Here is a 20233-nt window from a genome sequence, read left to right as displayed (position 1 = left end):
TACTTGCCACATCTGGCAAACGAGTCTTTCAATCTCCTTAATGGACAAATGCCACCTCCCTCTTTTATTTTCTTTTCCTTCCCTTGTCATTTGTTTTGTAAAATTTCCCCCTTTGTGAATTTTGCTAACTAGGTCCCTCTACTGTCACTGAATGTGTTCCCCCTCTCCTTTGTTACTGTCTTTGCACAAACTGCTCTGCCATCTATTTGATGTCAGAGCCCCTCGGTAAAAGAACACCAGGAACACACCTAGAGTGAAACAAGGTGAGAGAACACATTCCACAGGGAACACCAGGGTGGCTCAGTAAGATTATGTTATAAAGAAACCTACGATCATAGGGGAAGAGAGGAAAAAATGAAACAAGATAAAACCAGAAAGGGAGACAAACCGTAAGCCTCAATCTCAGGAAACAAACTGACGGCTGCTGTAGTAGAGCGGGGTGGGAGGGATGGAGTGACTGGGTGACGGACACGGGGGAGGGTACGTGCTGTGCTGGGCGCTGTGCATTGCGGCAGACTGGTAAATTATAGACCTGTACCCCTAAAACAAATAATATATTATATGTTAATAATTTTTAAAAAAGAATCTATTATAGGATTCAGGCTTTGGTTGGGTAATTTGGGGAAGGATATGAGGAAGCAGGAGTTTCCCTAAATTAGATGTCAGAAAGTGGGGTAATTCTATGAAAGGTATCTCCATAAATCCTATGTCAGGGAGGGGACACTAGAATGAAGATAAAGCTGTAAGTGGTAAAGAGGTAGCCATCACTCATTTTGGTCAAGAAGTTTGTGGATGACGCAGAGACCTTGGCTTTGTGCCTGGTTTCATTTTATCATAACGTGAGTGAAACCCTGTCTGAGGTATTCTGTGAGACTGCTTACATTTAATCCAAGGACAACATGGCCTGTCTGTGAATGTCGGGCAGCTTCTGCAGCCAGGGCTGCTCTTTCCTTTTTGCACTGAACAATGGAAGCCCTTTGGGCTGGCCACTGTACCCTTCTGATTCAACCCCAACGGTCCTGGATATTTTCCTTGCTTTCTAGAATAAGATGTTCCAGGTTCCTCATGCACATTTTCCTGTCCCAAACCTAAAATCAATCACTTCTACAAAAAGCCTGTCTCCTTTTAGTGGAAAATGGATTAGAGACCAAAATCTGGGCCCTACAATATTCATTGGTCTCAGGTTGTCATTATTTCTAGATCTTTTTAGTGGAATAAGCTAGAATAACTCTTTTCAGCGAGAAAACACCTCACAAGTTTATATTGATATATTCTATTCAAATTTAAGATTAAAGGGTTTTTGCATAACTTCTTTGTCTTTCTGTCTCTATTCTCATGTGTCAAAATTCTTCATTCCAAACATTAACCTAAATACTTAACTGATACACATTTCTTCCTTTCAAATTTTTGTTATTTTGTAAAACATTTACATTTCCAAAACTAAAACAACACAAGGTGTGTTCAGAAATCTTCTTCCATTCCCCAGCCTTCCTGTCCTTTCCCTCCACGTAACTGTTTTTATTAGTTTTTAGTTTATCCTTCATTTTTTCTTTTTAAGCAGCAAGTAAAATACAGTTATCTGTATCACCTGTGTCTTAGGTTAACAGACAAAATATTATATACCTTGTCTGCCATCATGATTTCTTTTACTAACACTATATCCTAAAGATCAATAGCAAATAGGCTCAGCATCATTCATTAATAAAATGCAAAATAAAATTACAGTAAGACTTAATTTAGCACTAAAATCACATTGTTAAGCTATCAGATTAGCCAGATTCAAAGAGTTAGAAAATACACTGGGTTGACAAGAAGTATGAGGCCCATCCCTTTACAGCATTAGCTACCAAAATGTTACATACACAGCCCTATGGCTCAGTCCACTTCTAGCAATTCGTCCTATAGGTACACTCACATCCTGTCAAATGTGTGTGAAAATTAGTGAAGGGAAATCTCACTGAAGTGGAGTCAGGGGGTTAGAAGGGGAGCCATACCACTCAACACCAATTACTAGAAGAATTGTCCATGACAGACCCAACAAAAGAATGGTCAACAGAAAAAACCATCAATTACAGACCCCACAGGAATAGACGTACATTATATCTCCCACAAGAAATAGTCACCAGCCCAGTTCAGCCAATGAGGAACCTCAGCACCCAGAATCCTTGCTTCTCTCCAGCAGACTTTCATTCAGAACAACCTCTGCCAGCTTCCTCTTTCTTCTCCGTAAAATAATGTTCCTCTCCTTTGTGGAACTACCCTCTGGTTTTGCCATAGTTTGCTAGTCCTGAATTACAATTATTTCTGAAAGAATCCATTTCTGCTAGTAAAATAAATGTTATTTTAAGGTTAACATGTACATGGATATTCACTGCAGCATAATATAACAAAAGACTAGAAACATCCTTAATTTACATCAGAAGGGAACTTATTAAGTGAATGATGTCATATCCACAGAATGAACATGCAACTTAAAAAATGAGGTAAACCTATATACATCAGTATGGAACAGCCTCCAAGATACAGTTAAGTGAAAAATGTATGCTGCATATGCTTGAATATATATGACCAGCACTCCCAGGATTGTGCAACAACGCACCATGCTTGGGGACAGCATATTACTGGTACCCTATATAATCAATAAGGGAAAGATGTTTTCATGGTAGGTTTAATTTCCATTCTTTATCCTCCTATATTGTCTAAATTTCTCATTCTCTGCATTTATTTTTCAATTAAAATATTTTTAAAGCATTCTTCATGAATAATGAAAGAACTTGTATTACATAAAATACCAAGTAGCTCTCTCTAGTGTTGTTACTTTGGAATCTGCCTGTACTCAGATCTGCCTAAGTCAGCCCAGCCACGGCTTCAAATTAAAAACAGAGCAATCGACTATGTAGAGAAACAACTCTCAGTGCCTAAATTAGCAGACAAGACAATACCTTATGGTTTTGAGGTAAAGCCTAAGTCAGTCTTTAAAGAGCAACACAATCTGAAAGACTACTGACTGAAAGTGAATACGGACATGAAGTTATTACATTAATATGATCATTTACTTTTGCCCAAGTAATCCTAAATGAGTAAAAATATAGATGACTGAATCTATACGAGAAAGAATTAACCATTAATTACAGTTCCTACATATGAATGAACTAACATGTAACAACAGCTTCCCTCAATATTAAGCACCTATATGGCAGGCTCTGTGTTGGCTAATTTAAATGCATGATCTCTGACTCTTAAAAAACCACAAAACAAAGGTGGCATTATCTTGACTGCATATAACAAAACTGGGAATAAGAAAAGTTAAATAATTTGTCCATGGCTTTTCAACCAATAAGTTAAGAGGGCCAACCGAGATTCAAAACACGTGTATGAAAAATAAAATTTTTGCAAAAATGCCTTTTAGTTACTTAACACAAGCATTAAAAGAGAGCACATACCACGGAATAAATCATTTGCAAAACAAAAAGTCTTAAGGTAGTAAAATATTTGCTTTAATATTACAACCGAATACTATTACAAACACCATCAAAACAATATAAAAAATTAAACAGAAATATATTCACGTTACTATAAATACCCAGCCCAACTCTGAATAAAAAGAATGACTTCCAAAGATCAAAAGAACAAAAGTAGTAATGAAATAAATCACTGATGTAAAGATCTTCAAAAAGAAGTTTTTAGTTGTTGTTTTTAACATAAAATATTGACATAAACTCAGGGGGTAAAAAATGTTATAAACCACTGCAGAGTATTTGAAAAAAACAGTTAATGGTATATGTATAGAAACACTGTACTTGATGAGACTATCTTCAGGTTCCAGTGTAAAACCCAAAACATTCTAAAGTCCATTTCTCCCGCAAACTCAGCATCTGAATGACGGCCACTCTTGTTACCATTCTTTACTAGGTGGTCCAGACAAAATCAACAATTCAAAAATCTAATTTTACCTACATGCAAAGGAAAGTAAAATGCAAATTTCAGCACTGAGTGGTGTTAAGAGCACTAACCCCACATCTCACAGCACTATGATACTATATTACCATTAATTGCATATATGTCACGCTCTTTTGACATTTTTTGTGAGAATCTGGAAATTAAAGACCCTAGCCCTGGTATCCCAAGTCTAACATGAAGTGTCACCTTGTGAGAAACCAACAGATTTTTCTTAAGAACGGAATGAATTAAAGCTATGCTCCAGGTCTATCTGCTGTGAACCTAGACATGATCCAACTTCTCCAGGTCTTTTTTCCTCACCTATAAAATTACTTGGATTAAAATCTAAGCCAGGAGTTGTACCTACTGATTTGTACAGAAAGAAGCATGGTTCATTTTAGAACCAGTATGAACTATAAAGGATCTATTCCAATAATCAGGAGATGTACATTTTCCAGTCTAAGGTATTCCACAATTCTGTAGGTTGCCAAGGGAAGCTGCTGCCAAGAGAATGCAAAAGGCCTGAAAACCTTCTTAACGCTCTCCCCTTACTACAAAAAGAATGAATGGTCCCTTAACAAAATGAAAGAAAAACAAAGGAAAGAAAACCAAGGCAAAAGAATATTTCTAGTTGCAAGTAAATCAAACTAAATGTTAAAAGGCTAACAAACTCAATAATAAAAAGACAACCCAATTTAAAAATGGGCAAAGGATTTAAACAGACATTTCTCCAAAACAGATGTTCAAATGGCCAAGAGCACACAAAAAGGGGCTGGACAATGGTAGTCATTAGGGAAATGAAAACCAAACTACAATGAGATACCACTTCATATTCACAAAGATTCTAACAAAAAGAGACAATATAACAAGCACTGGTGAGGATATGGAGATATCTGAACCCACCTACAGTGCTACTGAAAGTGTATAATGGTGCAGCTGACTTTGGAAAACAATCCGGCAGTTCTTCCAGCAGTTCTTCTGAAGATGTTAAACACAGAGTTATCTCATGACACTACATGTCTACTGGTAGGCACATAACTTAAAGGAAATAAAAACATACATCCACAAAAAAACTGTACATAAGTCTTCATAACAGTATTATCCATAATAGTCAAAACTCGGAAACAACTCCGATGTCCTTGGGTGGATGAATGAATAAACCAACGTGCTCCACCCATACAATGGGCTACTGCCCAGCAATAAAAAATGAAGACGGACACCTGCTACAACATGGATGCGCCTTGAAAACATTATATGAAGTCAAAGAAGCCAGTTACAAAAGACCCCGTATTTTACAACTCCAATTATGCAAGATTTCCAAAATAGGCATTACAGAGACAAAAGCAGACTAACAGTTTCCTAGGGCTGTGGGGAGCGAGGAGAGAATGGAGTGACTGCTAATGGGTAGGAGGTTTCTTTAAAGGTTGATGAAAATATTGTACAATTAGATTATGACGATAGTTGCAGTCCTGGGGAGATGCTAAAAACCACTGAACAATACTCCTTAAATGAGGGAATCATAGGTTATGTGAACTACATCTCAGTAAAGGTGTTTAAAGAAGTTAATGAGAAGAAAAATGCAGTATCAAGGATAATGAAGGAAGGAACAATATATCTATACTGGAGTTATACTGTTTTGTAGAAACAGAACTTGACCTCCTGAAAGAAGGGTAGAAGTTACCCCAAAGCAGGGCCCTAAGAACACAAAGGAATCAGCAAATGACAGATTTCCTGTTCTGTCATCCAGGTGGTTCTTGACTACTCTACTTAGGACACAATTACAGTGCGTAAACCTGACATTCAAAGGCACACCACTTTCCAGAAGCACATATGCAAGATGTTCGGAAGGGAGACTGTTGAGATTAGAACTCACCAGTCACAAATGACTTCTGATGATTCATGAAACTCTACACCATATCTGTGACTCTTAGAAGTTCAAGTAGAAACCGAAGTAAGGGACAAGCATAAGGAATAGTATATGCAAAAGGCTTTCAAAAATTGAACTCGTGTCCTGAACCATGGCTTACTAAAACAGAATAATGAGTTCCTGGCAAGGGACAAAAAATACCAAGAAGATCAGAAGACCATGTCTGGGCAGTGACTTGCCAACATGATCAAAAATCTGTGTTTCATCGGTAGCTTAGATGAAGCTCTAAATGGCATACTCATCACTACTGGCAATAGCAGAAAGCTGGGAGTTACCAGGAACACATCAGATAGAATTCAGATCTAAGAGTCTAACAAGCCTAAATAAAACTGTAGAACTACACAGAATGATCTAATAAACCAGAGTCAGAACAAAAATCAGAACACGTTTCTTTCAAATCCTTCCTTTTACAGATGAAGCTAAGGCCAGAAGGGTTTAATAATAAGCCAGAGTTCAGAAGGTGTATGAAAGGTAGGTTAAGGCTAGCAATATAGAAACCCTAATTCCCAGCTGTGTCCACCTGACCCAATGCTACTGGCTACTACTTGTATGGTTAAATATACAGGGGGAGGAGGGTAGAGGATCCTGACCTCCCTAATTCATAACACACAAAAATCAATTCCTGGAGACTCAGATCTAAATATGAAAGGTAAAATAATAAAGCCAGTAGAGGATAACATAAAAAAAAAAATCTTCGGAGCCCCTGGGTGGCTTGGTCGTTAAGCCTCTGCCTTTGGCTAAGGTGATGATCCTGGGGTCCTGGGATCGAGCCCCCCATCGGGCTCCCTGCTCGGCAGGAAGCCTGCTTCTCCCTCTCCCATTCCCCAGCTTGTGTACCCTCTCTCACTTTGTCTCTGTCAAATAAATAAATAAAATCTTTAAAAAAAAAAAATCTTCACGACTGTTGGGTGGCAAAAGTAAACAGGTCACAAAAAGCACAAACCACAAAAAAAAGACTGGTAAGATGGAACTGATTAAAATTTAGAATTTTAGTTCATCAAAAGACATATTACCAGAATGACATGGCAAGCCACAGGATGGGAAGAGATTTTTTACAATTCATGTATTCGGCACAGAATTTATATGCAGAACATATGCAAACTCCAATAGTTCAATAAGAAAATGACAACCCAACTTATCTAAAATGGGCAAAAGACTTGAACAGTCACTCTGCAACACAGAATAACCAAATGAGTAACAAGTATAGGAAAATTACGCAAAATGCCTATCAAGGAAATGCCAATTAAAATCACACTGAGATCTTCTACACAACCAAGGAACGGTTCAAAAAAGTTCTAAAATGTTTAAATGACAATACCAAGTAGAGGCAAGACTGCACAGCAACTAGATCTCACATACATTATCAGTAGGAATATAAATAGGTACAACCGCCTTGGAAAACTGTCAGCAGTATATATTCATCAAAGCTGAAATACATACACACTATGGTCAATAACTCTGCTCTCACATACCCAACTAAAATGAATATATATGTGAACCCAAAGATATGAGTAAGAATTATTAAGACAGCATTATCCATAACTGCTCCAAAGTAGTCATTACTCAAATTCATCTGCAAAACGGTGGATAAACTGTAGTATATAATTTGTGATAACTTTTAGAAATGGCCACAATTTCAGACACCTCTCCCAGAAAGACACGAGGTCTATGTTCCCTCCTCTTGAATCCAGGCAGGCTTGTATCTAATTCAACCAATAGTACAGCAGAGTGACACTGTATGATTTTCAAGGATAAGTCACTTTCAGGAAGCTTCCTCTGGGAACCCAGCCGAGATGCTGTGAAAACCCAAGGCCTGGTGGAGAATTCTATGTGCAGCTGTTGTGGTCAACAATCCCACATGAACCTCGTCTTTGAGACACCTCAGCCAAGGTACCATGCATGTCAGTGAAGGAGCTTCTAACATAGTGTATGCGCTTCTACCGCAGCGCATGGACAAGCTAGGCCCACCGAATTCCTAGCCCACAGAATCCATGAGCCAACACAACGGCTGCTGTTTCACCCCACTAAGTTTGGAGTGGTGCATTATGCAGTAATCAAAAACCAAAACTAATGATTGTACAGTAAAAGATAACCAGAACAACAGAGCTATAAAACAACAAACTACACAGAGCAAAGATGAACCTCAGACACGGCGCTGCATGAAAAAAGCTTGGTAAAAAGGACTACATACAGTAAGATTTCCCTTAGCGGGCAAAACTAAGCTATAGTTACAGAAGTCAGACTACTGGTTTTGACTTGGGTGGGAGCAATTACTGGAAAGAGGCACAACGGGGGCATGAGGAGTGCTAGAAGAGTGCACGTCTTGCTCTGGGTGGTGGTGATTTTAGTATGTTCACTTTGTTTAAAAAAAAAGGTCACTGAGCTAGGTCCTTAATATGTGTGCTTTTTCCAGTATGTATATTATACTTCAGGGGGAAAAAATTTCTTTTTAATCAGTAGAACTTAGTAACTCAAATAGATGCAAGAGTGTGAAGAAGAAATGAAGAATGAGTCTAATTTTCCAGCTATAACTGACTAGGTAATGCCATTAACTGAACAGTTAAATGACAGGGCAAATACCAATGCGCAGAGAAAGCAGACCACTCCTATTCATTTTGTATTCAAGTATCTATCACTGTCCTTCACACAGTCACTCCAGCCTCCAAGACACTCCTCTCATTTTCATCCTACCTTCTACCCACCTCTCCCTTGCTAGCCTTTTTTCCTTCCTTTCGCCCAGATGCCTCTTAGTATCAGGGTTCCCCAGGCTTCCATCTTAATCCCCTTTCAATCTCCATGCGCAAATGCACACACATGCGAACACAAAGACCCTGCTCCTGTATTTTCAATCTTAGTTGATGGCATCATCACCTACTTCCTTTTAAAAAAAAACTTCCAAGTCAACCAAGAATTAATACTGTAGTTAGCTAAATCCAATTGAAAAAAAAAAATTAACAGGATACACATAAGCTCCCGTGTTGGACCCCAAAACTAATGCCTGAGAAAAGGCTAAAGATACAGCTTAGATCTATCTACTCAACATCACCCAAGTTCGATGATGTGGTCATCAAAGCTATTATATAGCTGATAATAAGAACACAGTATGTAGAAGAAAGGTATTATTCTTCCCCACAGTAATACAAGTTTATAGAAATGCTATATCCAAAACAAGAGATACGACTCTATTTTTACTGATCAAACCAGCCCCAGAGTACTGCATTCAATCCTATGCACTAGAGTCTAAAAATGGAATTAAATCAAAGGAAAGCCACCAATGGGGTGAAATGACACAAAAACATGCTTTGTAAGGAACAGCTAATGAGCTAGAGATGTCTCAGCTCAAGAAGACTGAGAAAACCTGATGACCATCTTCAAGTATTTGAAAAGACATTACACAGAACAGAGACACCACTTGTTCTAGTGTCTCCACAAGACAGAATTGGGTAGCAGAAATCAGAAAGACGACTTCCACTCAATATAAGAAAAAGCTTGCTAACTTGATTAAAAACAGGGCAGTTTGGGGCACCTGCGTGGTTCAGTCTGTTGGGTGTCTGCCTTCGGCTCAGGTCATGATCCAGGAGTCGCGGGATTCAGTCCTGCGTTGGCTTCTCCCACTCCCACTCGGGGGGAGTCTTCTTCTCCCTCTGATCTTGTACTTCTGATTCCCATCTTGTACTTTCTCCCTCTCTCTTGCTCTCTCTCAAATAAATAAATAAAACCTTCAGAAAAACAAAACAAAAACAGGATAGGCTGTCTCTAGAGCAGGGATTCTCAACCTGGGATGATTTTGTCCCCATGGCAAGAGATGCTGCTAAACAGCCTACAATTCCAAGAACCCCTTGCCCCAACCAGGAATGACCCACCTAAAATGTCACTAATGCCGTGGGTGAATAACCTGCTCTAGAGGTAGTGAGTTCCCTGTCATTGGAAGCATTCCATTATAGACCAATCTACTAATATCCAATACATGACTTTAAAAAATGGTGGGAGATAAGCTGAAAAAAAGATTTCCTGTTTCCAAAAAATTCTCCAGAGAAATATTCCCTCAGGTATGTTAAAGCAACGATGATGGTAGTGATGATGAACACTGACTGAACACACACTGTGGGCCAGACCGTATACCAAGTAATTCAATTACACATCTCACAGTTCATGATCACAGCCAGGCTGAAACAGGTATTATTTTACCTTGATTTGATGGTAAAATCAGGTGGCCCTAATGTCATACAGGGTTAACATTTGAGCCCAGATCTACCTGACTTCAATCATATACCTTGCTGTCCAAAGCACAAATATTAAATGACTTTCAAAGCTTTTGTTCTCTAGAAAATAAATAAATAGCACATATTCTAGAAGTATAGGGACTGAACAGGTTTGTACTCACTGCAAACCTAGCTGGCCAGAAGAAAGAGGAAAGGATTATTTGTAGTAGTCCTATGATGAAGGAGAGAACAATTATCCTGATTGTCCCCAATTGCCTACTTCTGTAAGAGCCAAGAAGCTCTTATATACCCATGGAATCTCAGTCAGAAGCTGAAATTAATGATGACATCCCTTTATCCATAGGCGTGAAAGCTCAGGATGGACAGACGTTTGAACATCCCCGACTGGGAATCCTGCCCTTAACAAATACACTAGATGCAGATACATGTTTTCTTGGCTGCCTATACGCCCGCCCATCTGTCAGGATGGCAGTGTGCCTGCTCACATGTTGGTCAAACTGTCACTAGGGCATAGGTGCCAAGCAATGATAGTTTTAAATGGGCAGCTTGCATAGCACTGTAAGAGCTTGCTCTTCTGCAGAAAAAGGAGGAGGAAAAAAAAAAAAAACCTCCGTGACAATACTGAAGGGCTGCAATCACAAATGAAATATTCTTGGTCAATTTCAACACATCAATGGGAAAAAGATCTAGACTGGTAGAAAAAAATCAGACTAAAGAAATTAAATCAAACAGGAAAGGTACTCTGAAGACAAGCGGTTGCACCAAAGCTTTTCACACTGCCAATCGTTCATTAACACACGTCACAGTGATCTTTTAGGCAGTAAATTCTTGCTCAAGAAGTCATCGTTGTTTTAGAAAATGGGATGACATGCTTTTCCATGTTCTAAGTAAAAAAAAGCAGAAATGCACTGATATTTGGCAATTTGCCTGAGATTAAGATTTATTTGTTCGGTGATTATTTTTTAAATGACAGAAGTCCAATCAATATCCAAGATAATCTTTTAAATGCAAGAAAGAAAGCAGAAACCAAAAGAGATTCCATCAGATGAATGGCAGGGGGTGGGGGGCTATAATTTGTTTAGATAAAGAAATCAAGAAAGGAAACGGGAGCTAAGAAACAGAAACTGAGTAATCTGGGTCACAAATTAACAAATGAGAACTCACGGCCTGTCCCTGTCACATCCTCTGACTCAAGGAAAACGCCCCCGAAGTACAGGGAGGTTCCTATTCTGACCTTAAGGAGCTGTCGGGTCGCTTTTATGAAGTATCTAATGTTTTTAATCGTCTGGAAATTCTTCCAGATTCTGACCTATAACTCATCCTGATGCTGCAATTTGAAACGTGTCCTTGTTTAGCCTTCAGTAATTTAGGACTGCTGGCCCTCATTCTCTGTAGAGCTCTTCATATACAAGCGGCAGGACACACTGACCAAATAAACCAAGTCTCCTCTCAGCCGTGATGAAATAAAGGCAGTGCCATTAGCTCTCCTCATTAGGCCAACTTATTAATAACTCTTTGTTTTCACCATTTCAGTTGCTCACCTCAAGGACCCTCAGGTTGATAAGAAATGTCAACCATGTCAACAATGAGTCAATAGAAACTACTCTTCCTCCCACGTGTACTGAAATGTACCGAAAGTAGCATTAATTTGAAAGAGTTTGGAAGTGCAGCAGAGTTCTGTTTGCCAAAGACAGTGGCAAAAGTCTGAAATCTACCAGGATTCTTCCAGAAAATTCCAGGGACTTCATACTCTGACATTACACCACTTTTCGAGCTTTCCAGTAGACAGCTGTGACACAAAGCACTAAGCCAAGGGCCATGGTTATACCCTGTTCTTTGTGAACCTGTTATCGCCACATAGGGTCTACAACAACCTCTATGCATGCCATTTCTGCTGTACCATTTTCCTGCTCAAGAACCCACAGGATCAAATGAAACCAGTTAGCGACACTATAATCTAGCCAACAGTTACATTCCTGAAAAACTATCCATTTCCTTCCTCCCCTTCACTTGCCTACTCCCGAAAACAGCCAGTTCTTATGTTTTCTAGGACTTGTCTTTGCTCATGCTATTCTCAGAGCGTTTTCCCACTCCTCTCAAACCTGTACATACTTAAGACTCAAGCCATGCCATACTTATATAAATCTGTATCAATTTTCATACTTCACTGCACACTCCCTATCTTCATTTTGGTATGAAGCTTACTGTGTATGGCCAACTGATTTTTTTTCATAAAGGTAAAATATGATTCAATGGGGCAAGTGTAGTCTTTTCAACTCGTGATTTGGGAACAGTTGGACATCCACAGGCAAAAGGAAAAGAAAAACAAAGACTAAAGTCATAAACCTCCTATTCTGTGCAAAAATTAATACAAAATGGATCACAGATCTAAATGTAAGACATCAAATTCCAAGTATCTCTCTGACCTAGGATTAAAGAGTTCTGACACATGCATGATGCCAAAAACACAATTCATATATCAATAAGTTGGAACTCATCAATTAAAATCTTTTGGACTACAAAAGACAATATTAATAGAGGAAAAGACAAGCCACAGACTGAGAGAGTAGATTTACAAATCACTTATCTGTCAAAGCACTCGTATTCAGAATATACAATATACAAAGGACACTCTAAAATCAACAATAAGGGGCACTTGGGTGGCTCAGTGGGTTAAGTCTCTGCCTTTGGCTCAGGTCATGATCCCAGGGTCCTGGGATCAAGTCCCGCATCGGGCTCTCTGCTCAGCAGGGAGCCTGTTTCCTCCTCTCTCTCTGACTGCCTCTCTGCCTACTTGTGATCTCTGTAATGTCAAACAAATAAAATCTTTTTTAAAAAATAAATTAATTAAATAAAATAAAATCAACAGTAAGAAAACAAACAACCCAAACAAAAAATGGGCAAAATATACGAACAGACAAATCACCAAAAAAGCTAGATGTTCAACATCATTAGCCACTAGGAAATGCAAATTAAAGCCATGATGCGATAGTTCTGCACACCTATCATCATGGCTAACATAAAAAATACTGCCAACCCCAAATGCTGGCGAGAATGTGACAAAACTGCATCTCTCATAGAGTGATGATAGGACTGTAAAATGGTACAGCTATAGTGGAGACGTTTGGCAGTTTCTTAAGTTAAACACTCACTTACCCCACAACCCAACACTCGCACTCCCGGGCATTTATCCTAGAAGAATAAAAACTTAAATTCACACTAAAACCTGTACATGAATACACATTTCCAATTATGGAATGAATGAGTCACAGGAAGGCACATTGTAAGGAATATAGTTAATAATGTAACAGCGATGCATCCTGACAGATGGTAGCTATATGTGTGGTGCAGGCAGTGGAATCCATAATATGTCCAACAACTTTTGTACACCTGAAACTAATGTAACATTGTGTCAATTATACTCAAATAAATGGGGGGGGGGGTGCGGACCAAACCCTGAACTTATAAGTGCTCATAGCAGCTTTATCTTTAATTGTGAAAAACCAGAAACAATCCACAGCTCCTTCAGTGGGTTAACAGTTAAATGAAATGTGACTGAGCCATACACTGGACACACACAGTACTATTAGCAAAACCAGAAAATTGACATTGATACAGTATTAGTGATTAAACTACTTATTTGAATTTCAGTTTTCACATTCTTTTTCTGAGTGTATATATAGTCCTAGAACAGTTCATCATGTGTAAAGACTTTTGTAACCATCACAACAATCAGGATACAGAATTGTTACTACATAGAAACTCCTCTGTGCCACCTCTTCAGAGTTAACACACCACCCCACCAGCCTTGACCCCACAGACAATGATTTGTTCTCCATTTCTACAATTTTATCACTTCAAGAATACTATATAAACAGTGGTGCCTGGGTGGCTCAGTGGGTTAAGCCTCTGCCTTTGGCTCAGGTCACGGTCTCAGGGTCCTGGGATCGAGCCCCACACCAGGTTCTCTGCTCAGTGGGGAGTCTGCTTCCCCCCACCCCCAGCCTGCCTCTCTGCCTGCTTGTGATCTCTGTCAAATAAATAAATAAAATCTTTTTTAAAAAAAATTTTTAAAAGAATACTATATAAACAAAATGATACAGTCACACACCCTTCTGAGATTGGCTTTTTTTTTTTCTTTTAAGATTTTTTTTTTTTAAGATTTTTTTTTTTTTTTAATTTGACAGAGAGACATCACAACTAGGCAGAGAGGCAGGCAGAGAGAGAGGAGGAAGCAGGCTCCCTGCTGAGCAGAGAGCCCGATGCAGAACTCGATCCCAGGACTCCGAGATCATGACCTGAGCTGCAGGCAGAGGCCCAACCCATTGAGCCATCCAGGCAGTCCTGAGATTGGCTTTTGTCACTCAGTAGTACAATGCCCGTTGAGCTCCACCCAAACTGTCACATGTCGACAATATTGTTCCTTTTTTTATTATGAGTGGGTGTTCCGTTATATGGCTAGACCACATTTTAATGAACCGTTTACCCACTGAAGGACAGGTGGACTTGTTCTCGGGTTCTGGCTATTATTTGAAAACCTGCTATGAACATTCATGTACAGGTCTTTGTGTGAAAAAGTTTTCATTTTTCTAGGATAAATACTTAAGAATGCAATTGTTAAGTGTATGTTTAGCTTCTTAAGAAACTGCCAAACTCATTTCCAGAGCGGCTGTACCATTTTACATTCCTACCAGCAGCATGAAAGGTAACATAAATTTGCAAAGTCACAGTTTCTAAAATACTTTCCTGAAAAACCAGGAAGACTAAGCCTCTAAAGTGTCTTAACCTGAGCTTAGTTTGTAAAAAATGAATTTTTAAAACTTTTATCTTGATTCCCAAATAAAAGGCTTTTCCTTACTACCTCTCACAAAAAAATTCATAGTTAGATAAAATCCCTTTGTTGCTAGCAAGCTCTGTTGCCATATTATATAGTAAGCTGCAATAAGGAGTGAAAAAAAGGCGAGATTGCCAACAGAAACAGTACAAGTTTGCTTCTATGTCTTCCAGACATAGCTTTTGAAGACTGAAGGTTTAAAAGCACTTTCCAACTCTTAGTATTGTGAAATGTGTTCACAATGCATTTATACATAGTATCATCAAACAATGGCACTTGTTCAGCTGTTACTTGGTAAAACAATTGAGAAAAAGCAATTAATCTGAAATAAAGCTAAAGTTATCTTAGCTGTAAAATTTCCAAATTCATGATTTTTTAAAATTTTAAATATAATTGACAAAGATGGATAATGGAGTCTCTTTTGGGTTCTTAAAACAAGGAGCTAGCTGCGGAGCAGACATCCACGTGCAAACAGCAGCAAGACAGCCAGCCTGCAAAGAGATGAAAAAAGTGCCCAGAAAGAACTCTAACTTCCCCTGAAAGAGTGGGAGATGGGGCGGGGGGGGGGGGGGGGGGGGGGGGGGGGGGACTGTTGTCCTTATTCCTAATGACTATCCAGTTCTTCAGTCCCTTGTGGGACCAACTAGATAGTGAGGTCCTAAGACAAATGTGCCTTTCCAATAAAGTGTATTATCTCTTTAAAAGGTAGAGGTTGGAACACTCCTAAACCTCCCACCTAAGAACCCTGCAATTTAATTATATGACTCCACCTACGACATCATCGCATTTAATGTATATGGCTTTATTGGTTAATATCTTGGTATGTGCGTATGTTTAATATTCCTCCTAAATATCAGCCAGTGTGAACAGTGTCAATCTTAATTTAATCCTAGAGTACTGGTTCCCATCCAATAGGCCAGAAACCCATGGAGAGACAGGAATTATTGCAAAGAATCATCAAAATCCATGTATCTACATGAAGACTAAAGAAACAATATGATTCACACTGTATTTTCCCAAGTTGAGAAAGATGCTGTGGCTAACAAATGTCTTAATAAATTTACTGGAGAATGCTACTATTAAGTAGTTTTTCTGTCATTAGTATTTACTGATGAATATTAAAACTCTAACTCCTACTGGGAGGGAAGGACACATCTCATCCTCTCTAGGCTCTCTAGAGAGCGTTCCTTTTTGAAGGAAGGGTAGTAAGTCCTAGAGCACCTGGGAGGCTCAGTCATTAAGCATCCGCCTTTGGCTCAGGTCATGCTCCCAGAGTCCTGGGATCAAGTCCACATCTAGTCCCATATCAAGCACTGCACTGGACTCCTGCTTGGCGGGAAGCCTGCTTCTCCCTCTCCTACTCCCTCTGCTTGTGTCTCCTCTCTCACTGGCACACGCTCGCTCTCTCTCTCTCTCTCTCTCTCTCTCCCTGACAAGTAAATAAATAAATAATCTTTAAAAAAAAAAAAAAAAGAATTGTAGTGGACTGTGCTTGGTTTGAGTGCGGAGATGAAAGACGACACTGGGAGAGGTGGGGCAGAAGGAATTGGGAAAGTGAATGAAATTACTTCAAAACAGCAAGCTCAATGCTAGGTAAACAGCATTCAGGAACCAAGCTGGGAAAAAATTAAAGGGTCTGGCCTTCTTCTCATATTTACAGTGCCAAGTAAGAACATATTCACAGGCGTTTCAGTCAAAGGGACAAACGTATTCTAGATTACAAACACATCCTAGCTAAGTGCTTTGTCAAGATTGCCACTTTCTAAACTAAAATTATATCCTTATTAAAAATTGCATATTTTCTAAATTTATCAATAAGAATGTAGTTTTTAAAATATGTCCTAAACATATAACTTCTTGTGTGCTGGATGCTAGACAACTGAAATGAAAAAATGACCTCTATTAACTTAAACAAACATAAAGTGTTTAAACACAACTCTCCAATGACAAGAACAGGCTGTTCCTAGCCCCGTTCTCGACATACAGTGAGCAGGTACGGGATGTCAGGTGAATTGATGAGTCCACTTCCGCTCACTCTGAAAAATAACCTCGGCAAGTGTGGAAAATACCCTACAACTCCAAAAACTACCCTCCAGTCCTATTCAGTTATCAATCCACTCTCATAACCCAAGAAGACCAATTTGCATGAAAGCCTCACCCACACCTAACTCCCATTAGGTTCACTGCCGGATATATGGTGTTATCAGCATTTGCACATTTGCATAAATTCAGGAATCACCCTTCATTTGATATAAGGTAAATTTAAAGCTTCCAGTAAGGTTTATTTTTCAAATCAAAAATCCTTTCAAAATTGTACTGTTCAATTCAAAATTCTATTCATAGTACACTGTTACTACGATGACTTTAAGGCAAAATACACAGTTGTCAAAATAAAAATCGTTTATTTTTTCTTTTCTAGACATTTAGGCATTCACTTATATATTCATTATTTCATATTAGTTCTCAAATACCCAAAAAAAAAGTGGCCTATTTAAGAAATGTTAGGGTCTGTCAACATTTGGAATGTACTGCTGGTTTTATTTATACACTTGCTTCCTGGAATAGAACGTAGCCTAAGCTTTCCACAGAACCATTTCCTGGGCACTTAGTAACTTATTCTATGCCAGGTTCTATGCTCCACACGTTACTCCATTATCCCATTTGTTTAACAAATACTCTCTCAGGGGCGCCTGGGTGGCTCAGTGGTTAAGCCGCTGCCTTCGGCTCAGGTCATGATCCCGGGGTCCTGGGATCGAGTCCCGCATCGGGCTCTCTGCTCAGCAGGGAGCCTGCTTCCCTCTCTCTCTCTGCCTGCCTCTCAGCCTACTTGTGATTTCTCTCTGTCAAATAAATAAATAAAATCTTTAAAAAAAAAAAAATACTCTCTCATAATTGCTGCAGTACTAAACAAGAAGCCACTACACTATGAACCTGGTATCTGTACCAGATACTAGCACGACATTTCCAGTGATACTTCACACAAGTTTTTTGTTATTAAATTCAAGTGGCTCTACTGTATTAAAACAGAACCGGATCAGCAATGTTTGAGATGCACAGAGAATAACCATCTGGGATCGCTTCAGCAGAGAAAGCTCTTATTAGGTGACTACTTAAGTCGCATTCCTTCTATGGGTGCATGAACATAACCTTATCTACCCAGAAATTTAATTCCTATCACTACACACCATTTTGAACAGCATAATCTAAATAAAATGATTACATAAAGAACCCTAGCTTTCCTCTGAAATTGCTTTAACGTTGTAGATTAAATTCTCCCCAAAGAGATGCTCAGCATATGGTAAAAAGGTGTCTTGATTCTGAACTCTGAAAAATAAATCATGACATCTTTTTTTCCCCCTCTTGTGCGTTCAGACTCAACAGACGAGCAATTCGGGGAGGAAGGGAGGGACGAGGGGGGAGGGAGGGAAGGAAGGAGGGGGAGTCGGGGAGAGAGGATGGGTGGGTGGGTGCGTGGGTGGATTAGGGCCGTTCGACAGCTCCCTAAAACCGCCTCTCCAACAGCAAAACTGCTATTTCCAAGTTGCTGCAAGAAAGGGAGTTGGGGGGAGGAAAGGAAGAGTCGATACAAAGAAAGACAAAAAATGAGTGACTTGACAAAAAAAGAGGTTTAAAAAAATGGATGGCCTCAAGAGGAACCCAGTGTCTGCCTCTCTCTACCTCTCAGCCCAACGACTCTGGCACTGTCCGGGGGATTTAACTGCAGCACCGAAGCGCTCTGAGGCTACAACCAAAAACCCTATTTCGGCGGTAGGAAACACTGTGGGGTGCCCTCGGATACAACCGCCTCAGTGAAGGCTGCCCCGGCTCGGCCAGGGCAGGAGGCCCACGAAATGCTTTAGAATGTAAACGACCCACCGAGCTCCGCGCCCGGCCCCACGCCCCCCAGGCAAGCTCTTACCCGGCCTCCCCGGACCTTGACTGGGTGCTAAGGAGCCCGTCCCCCACCCTGAGTGTCCCGAGCCCGGAACGCTCTCCTCAGGGGAACAGGCTCCTTCCCCCGCCCTCGGTTCTCCGGTCAGACCTCGGCTCCTCTGGGCTGCCCTTCCTCACCCCCACCACTCTGGCCTCCAATGGCCTGTCCTGGTTTCAAAGGAGATTCCGGGGTCTGCAAACTGCAGCGTTTGCTTCCATTCGGTGTTTCCCCTCCCGAATGTGAACTTCACGATGCCAGCGGGACCTCCTCGGTCCTTGCCGGCCCCTGGTCCCCGGCTCTGACCCCGGGCCCCCAGTGCCCAGGACGCGAGGCGGGTCTGAGCGCGCGAGAGCGAGCAAACAGGCGCGGAGCGGTGGAGTGGGAGAGGGCAGCCTGGCGGGTGCACGAAGCCGGGGCCGCCGCTGGGCCTGAGGGGAAGCGGCAGGAAGGGACGCCCGCGCGGCGCCGCCCGAGGTCACGGACGCCCGGACGCCCCGCGCCGGCCCAGCCTCCGGCCGCCCCTCCGCGGCCCCCGCTCGGCGCCCGCGCTCTCGGACCCCGCCGCCCGCGGCCTCCCTACCCCGGGCCGGAGATGCGTCGCCTTCTGCACTGTACGAACTTCCCGCCGCTTTCGCCGACTTGCAACTCCACGGCGGCGTCGGCCCCGTCACACCCTGCAGTATAGAGCCTTCCCATTGGCTGAGGGCGAGCGGGAGAGGCGGGGCAGCCGCGGAGCGGGGCGGAGCCCGCGCCAGCCCGTGCCCCCTCCTCATGCATGCCGGGAGTTGTGGGCCGGCGCTCCCACTGTATGCTGGGAAATGGAGTCTTTCCCAGGCCCAAGGCGATCCGGGTCCCTTCGCGCGCCTGGGATTCCGGGAAGTGTGGTTTACAGCTTGGGAGTCAATCCTGATCAGATACTGTACCCTCCAATGCTGTTGGAATCGATATAAGTATTGCCAGTGTTCGCAGCTGCTTGATTTGTTAAGTAAGTGTGTTTGCAAAGGGTGGATGTAAAAGAAGCCCTATAGTCCCGTGGACTAAGGGTCTCCTCTGCCTACTTGCGCGCGTGTTTTCCCACCTTCTGCTCCAGCACCCTGGAAAACTCGTCCCCCGCCACCATCTCATCTCCCCAGCTTGGGTCAGTGCACCAGGGCCTGGATCTGGAAGAGGACAGCCCGCGCAATGCAAACCCTAGCTCTTTCACTTTGTAGCTTTGTGACCTAAGGCAAGTTACTTAACCCCTGTAAATCTCGCTTTCCTGTTTGTCAGGATTAAATTAAATGATCTATAGACATTATTTTGCACATAGTAGGTGCTCAATAAATAGTAGATAGTATTAATATTATTCTGCCCAGCGACTGTCAAACATCTAAATC

General features: G+C 41.1%; 1 protein-coding gene across 3 annotated transcripts in view; it reads right to left on the bottom strand.

Annotated features, from left to right (window-relative positions):
* VRK1 (VRK serine/threonine kinase 1) overlaps nucleotides 1–19535 on the bottom strand; it is a 74980-nt gene extending 55445 nt beyond the window's left edge. For 2 of the 3 annotated variants that reach the window (XM_059373936.1, XM_059373932.1), the window contains exon 1: nucleotides 19438–19535. The gene's annotated coding sequence lies outside the window, so the exon portion shown is untranslated. Of the gene's footprint in view, nucleotides 1–18994; nucleotides 19091–19437 lie in introns of those variants that run through there. The other variant, XM_059373935.1, reaches the window with a different exon arrangement.
* Between the last annotated feature and the right edge of the window lie 698 nt (nucleotides 19536–20233).

The sequence above is a fragment of the Mustela nigripes genome, chromosome 13, assembly GCF_022355385.1.
Source record: "Mustela nigripes isolate SB6536 chromosome 13, MUSNIG.SB6536, whole genome shotgun sequence".
NCBI lineage: Eukaryota > Metazoa > Chordata > Mammalia > Carnivora > Mustelidae > Mustela > Mustela nigripes.
This window is presented reverse-complemented; position numbering and strand designations above follow the sequence as displayed.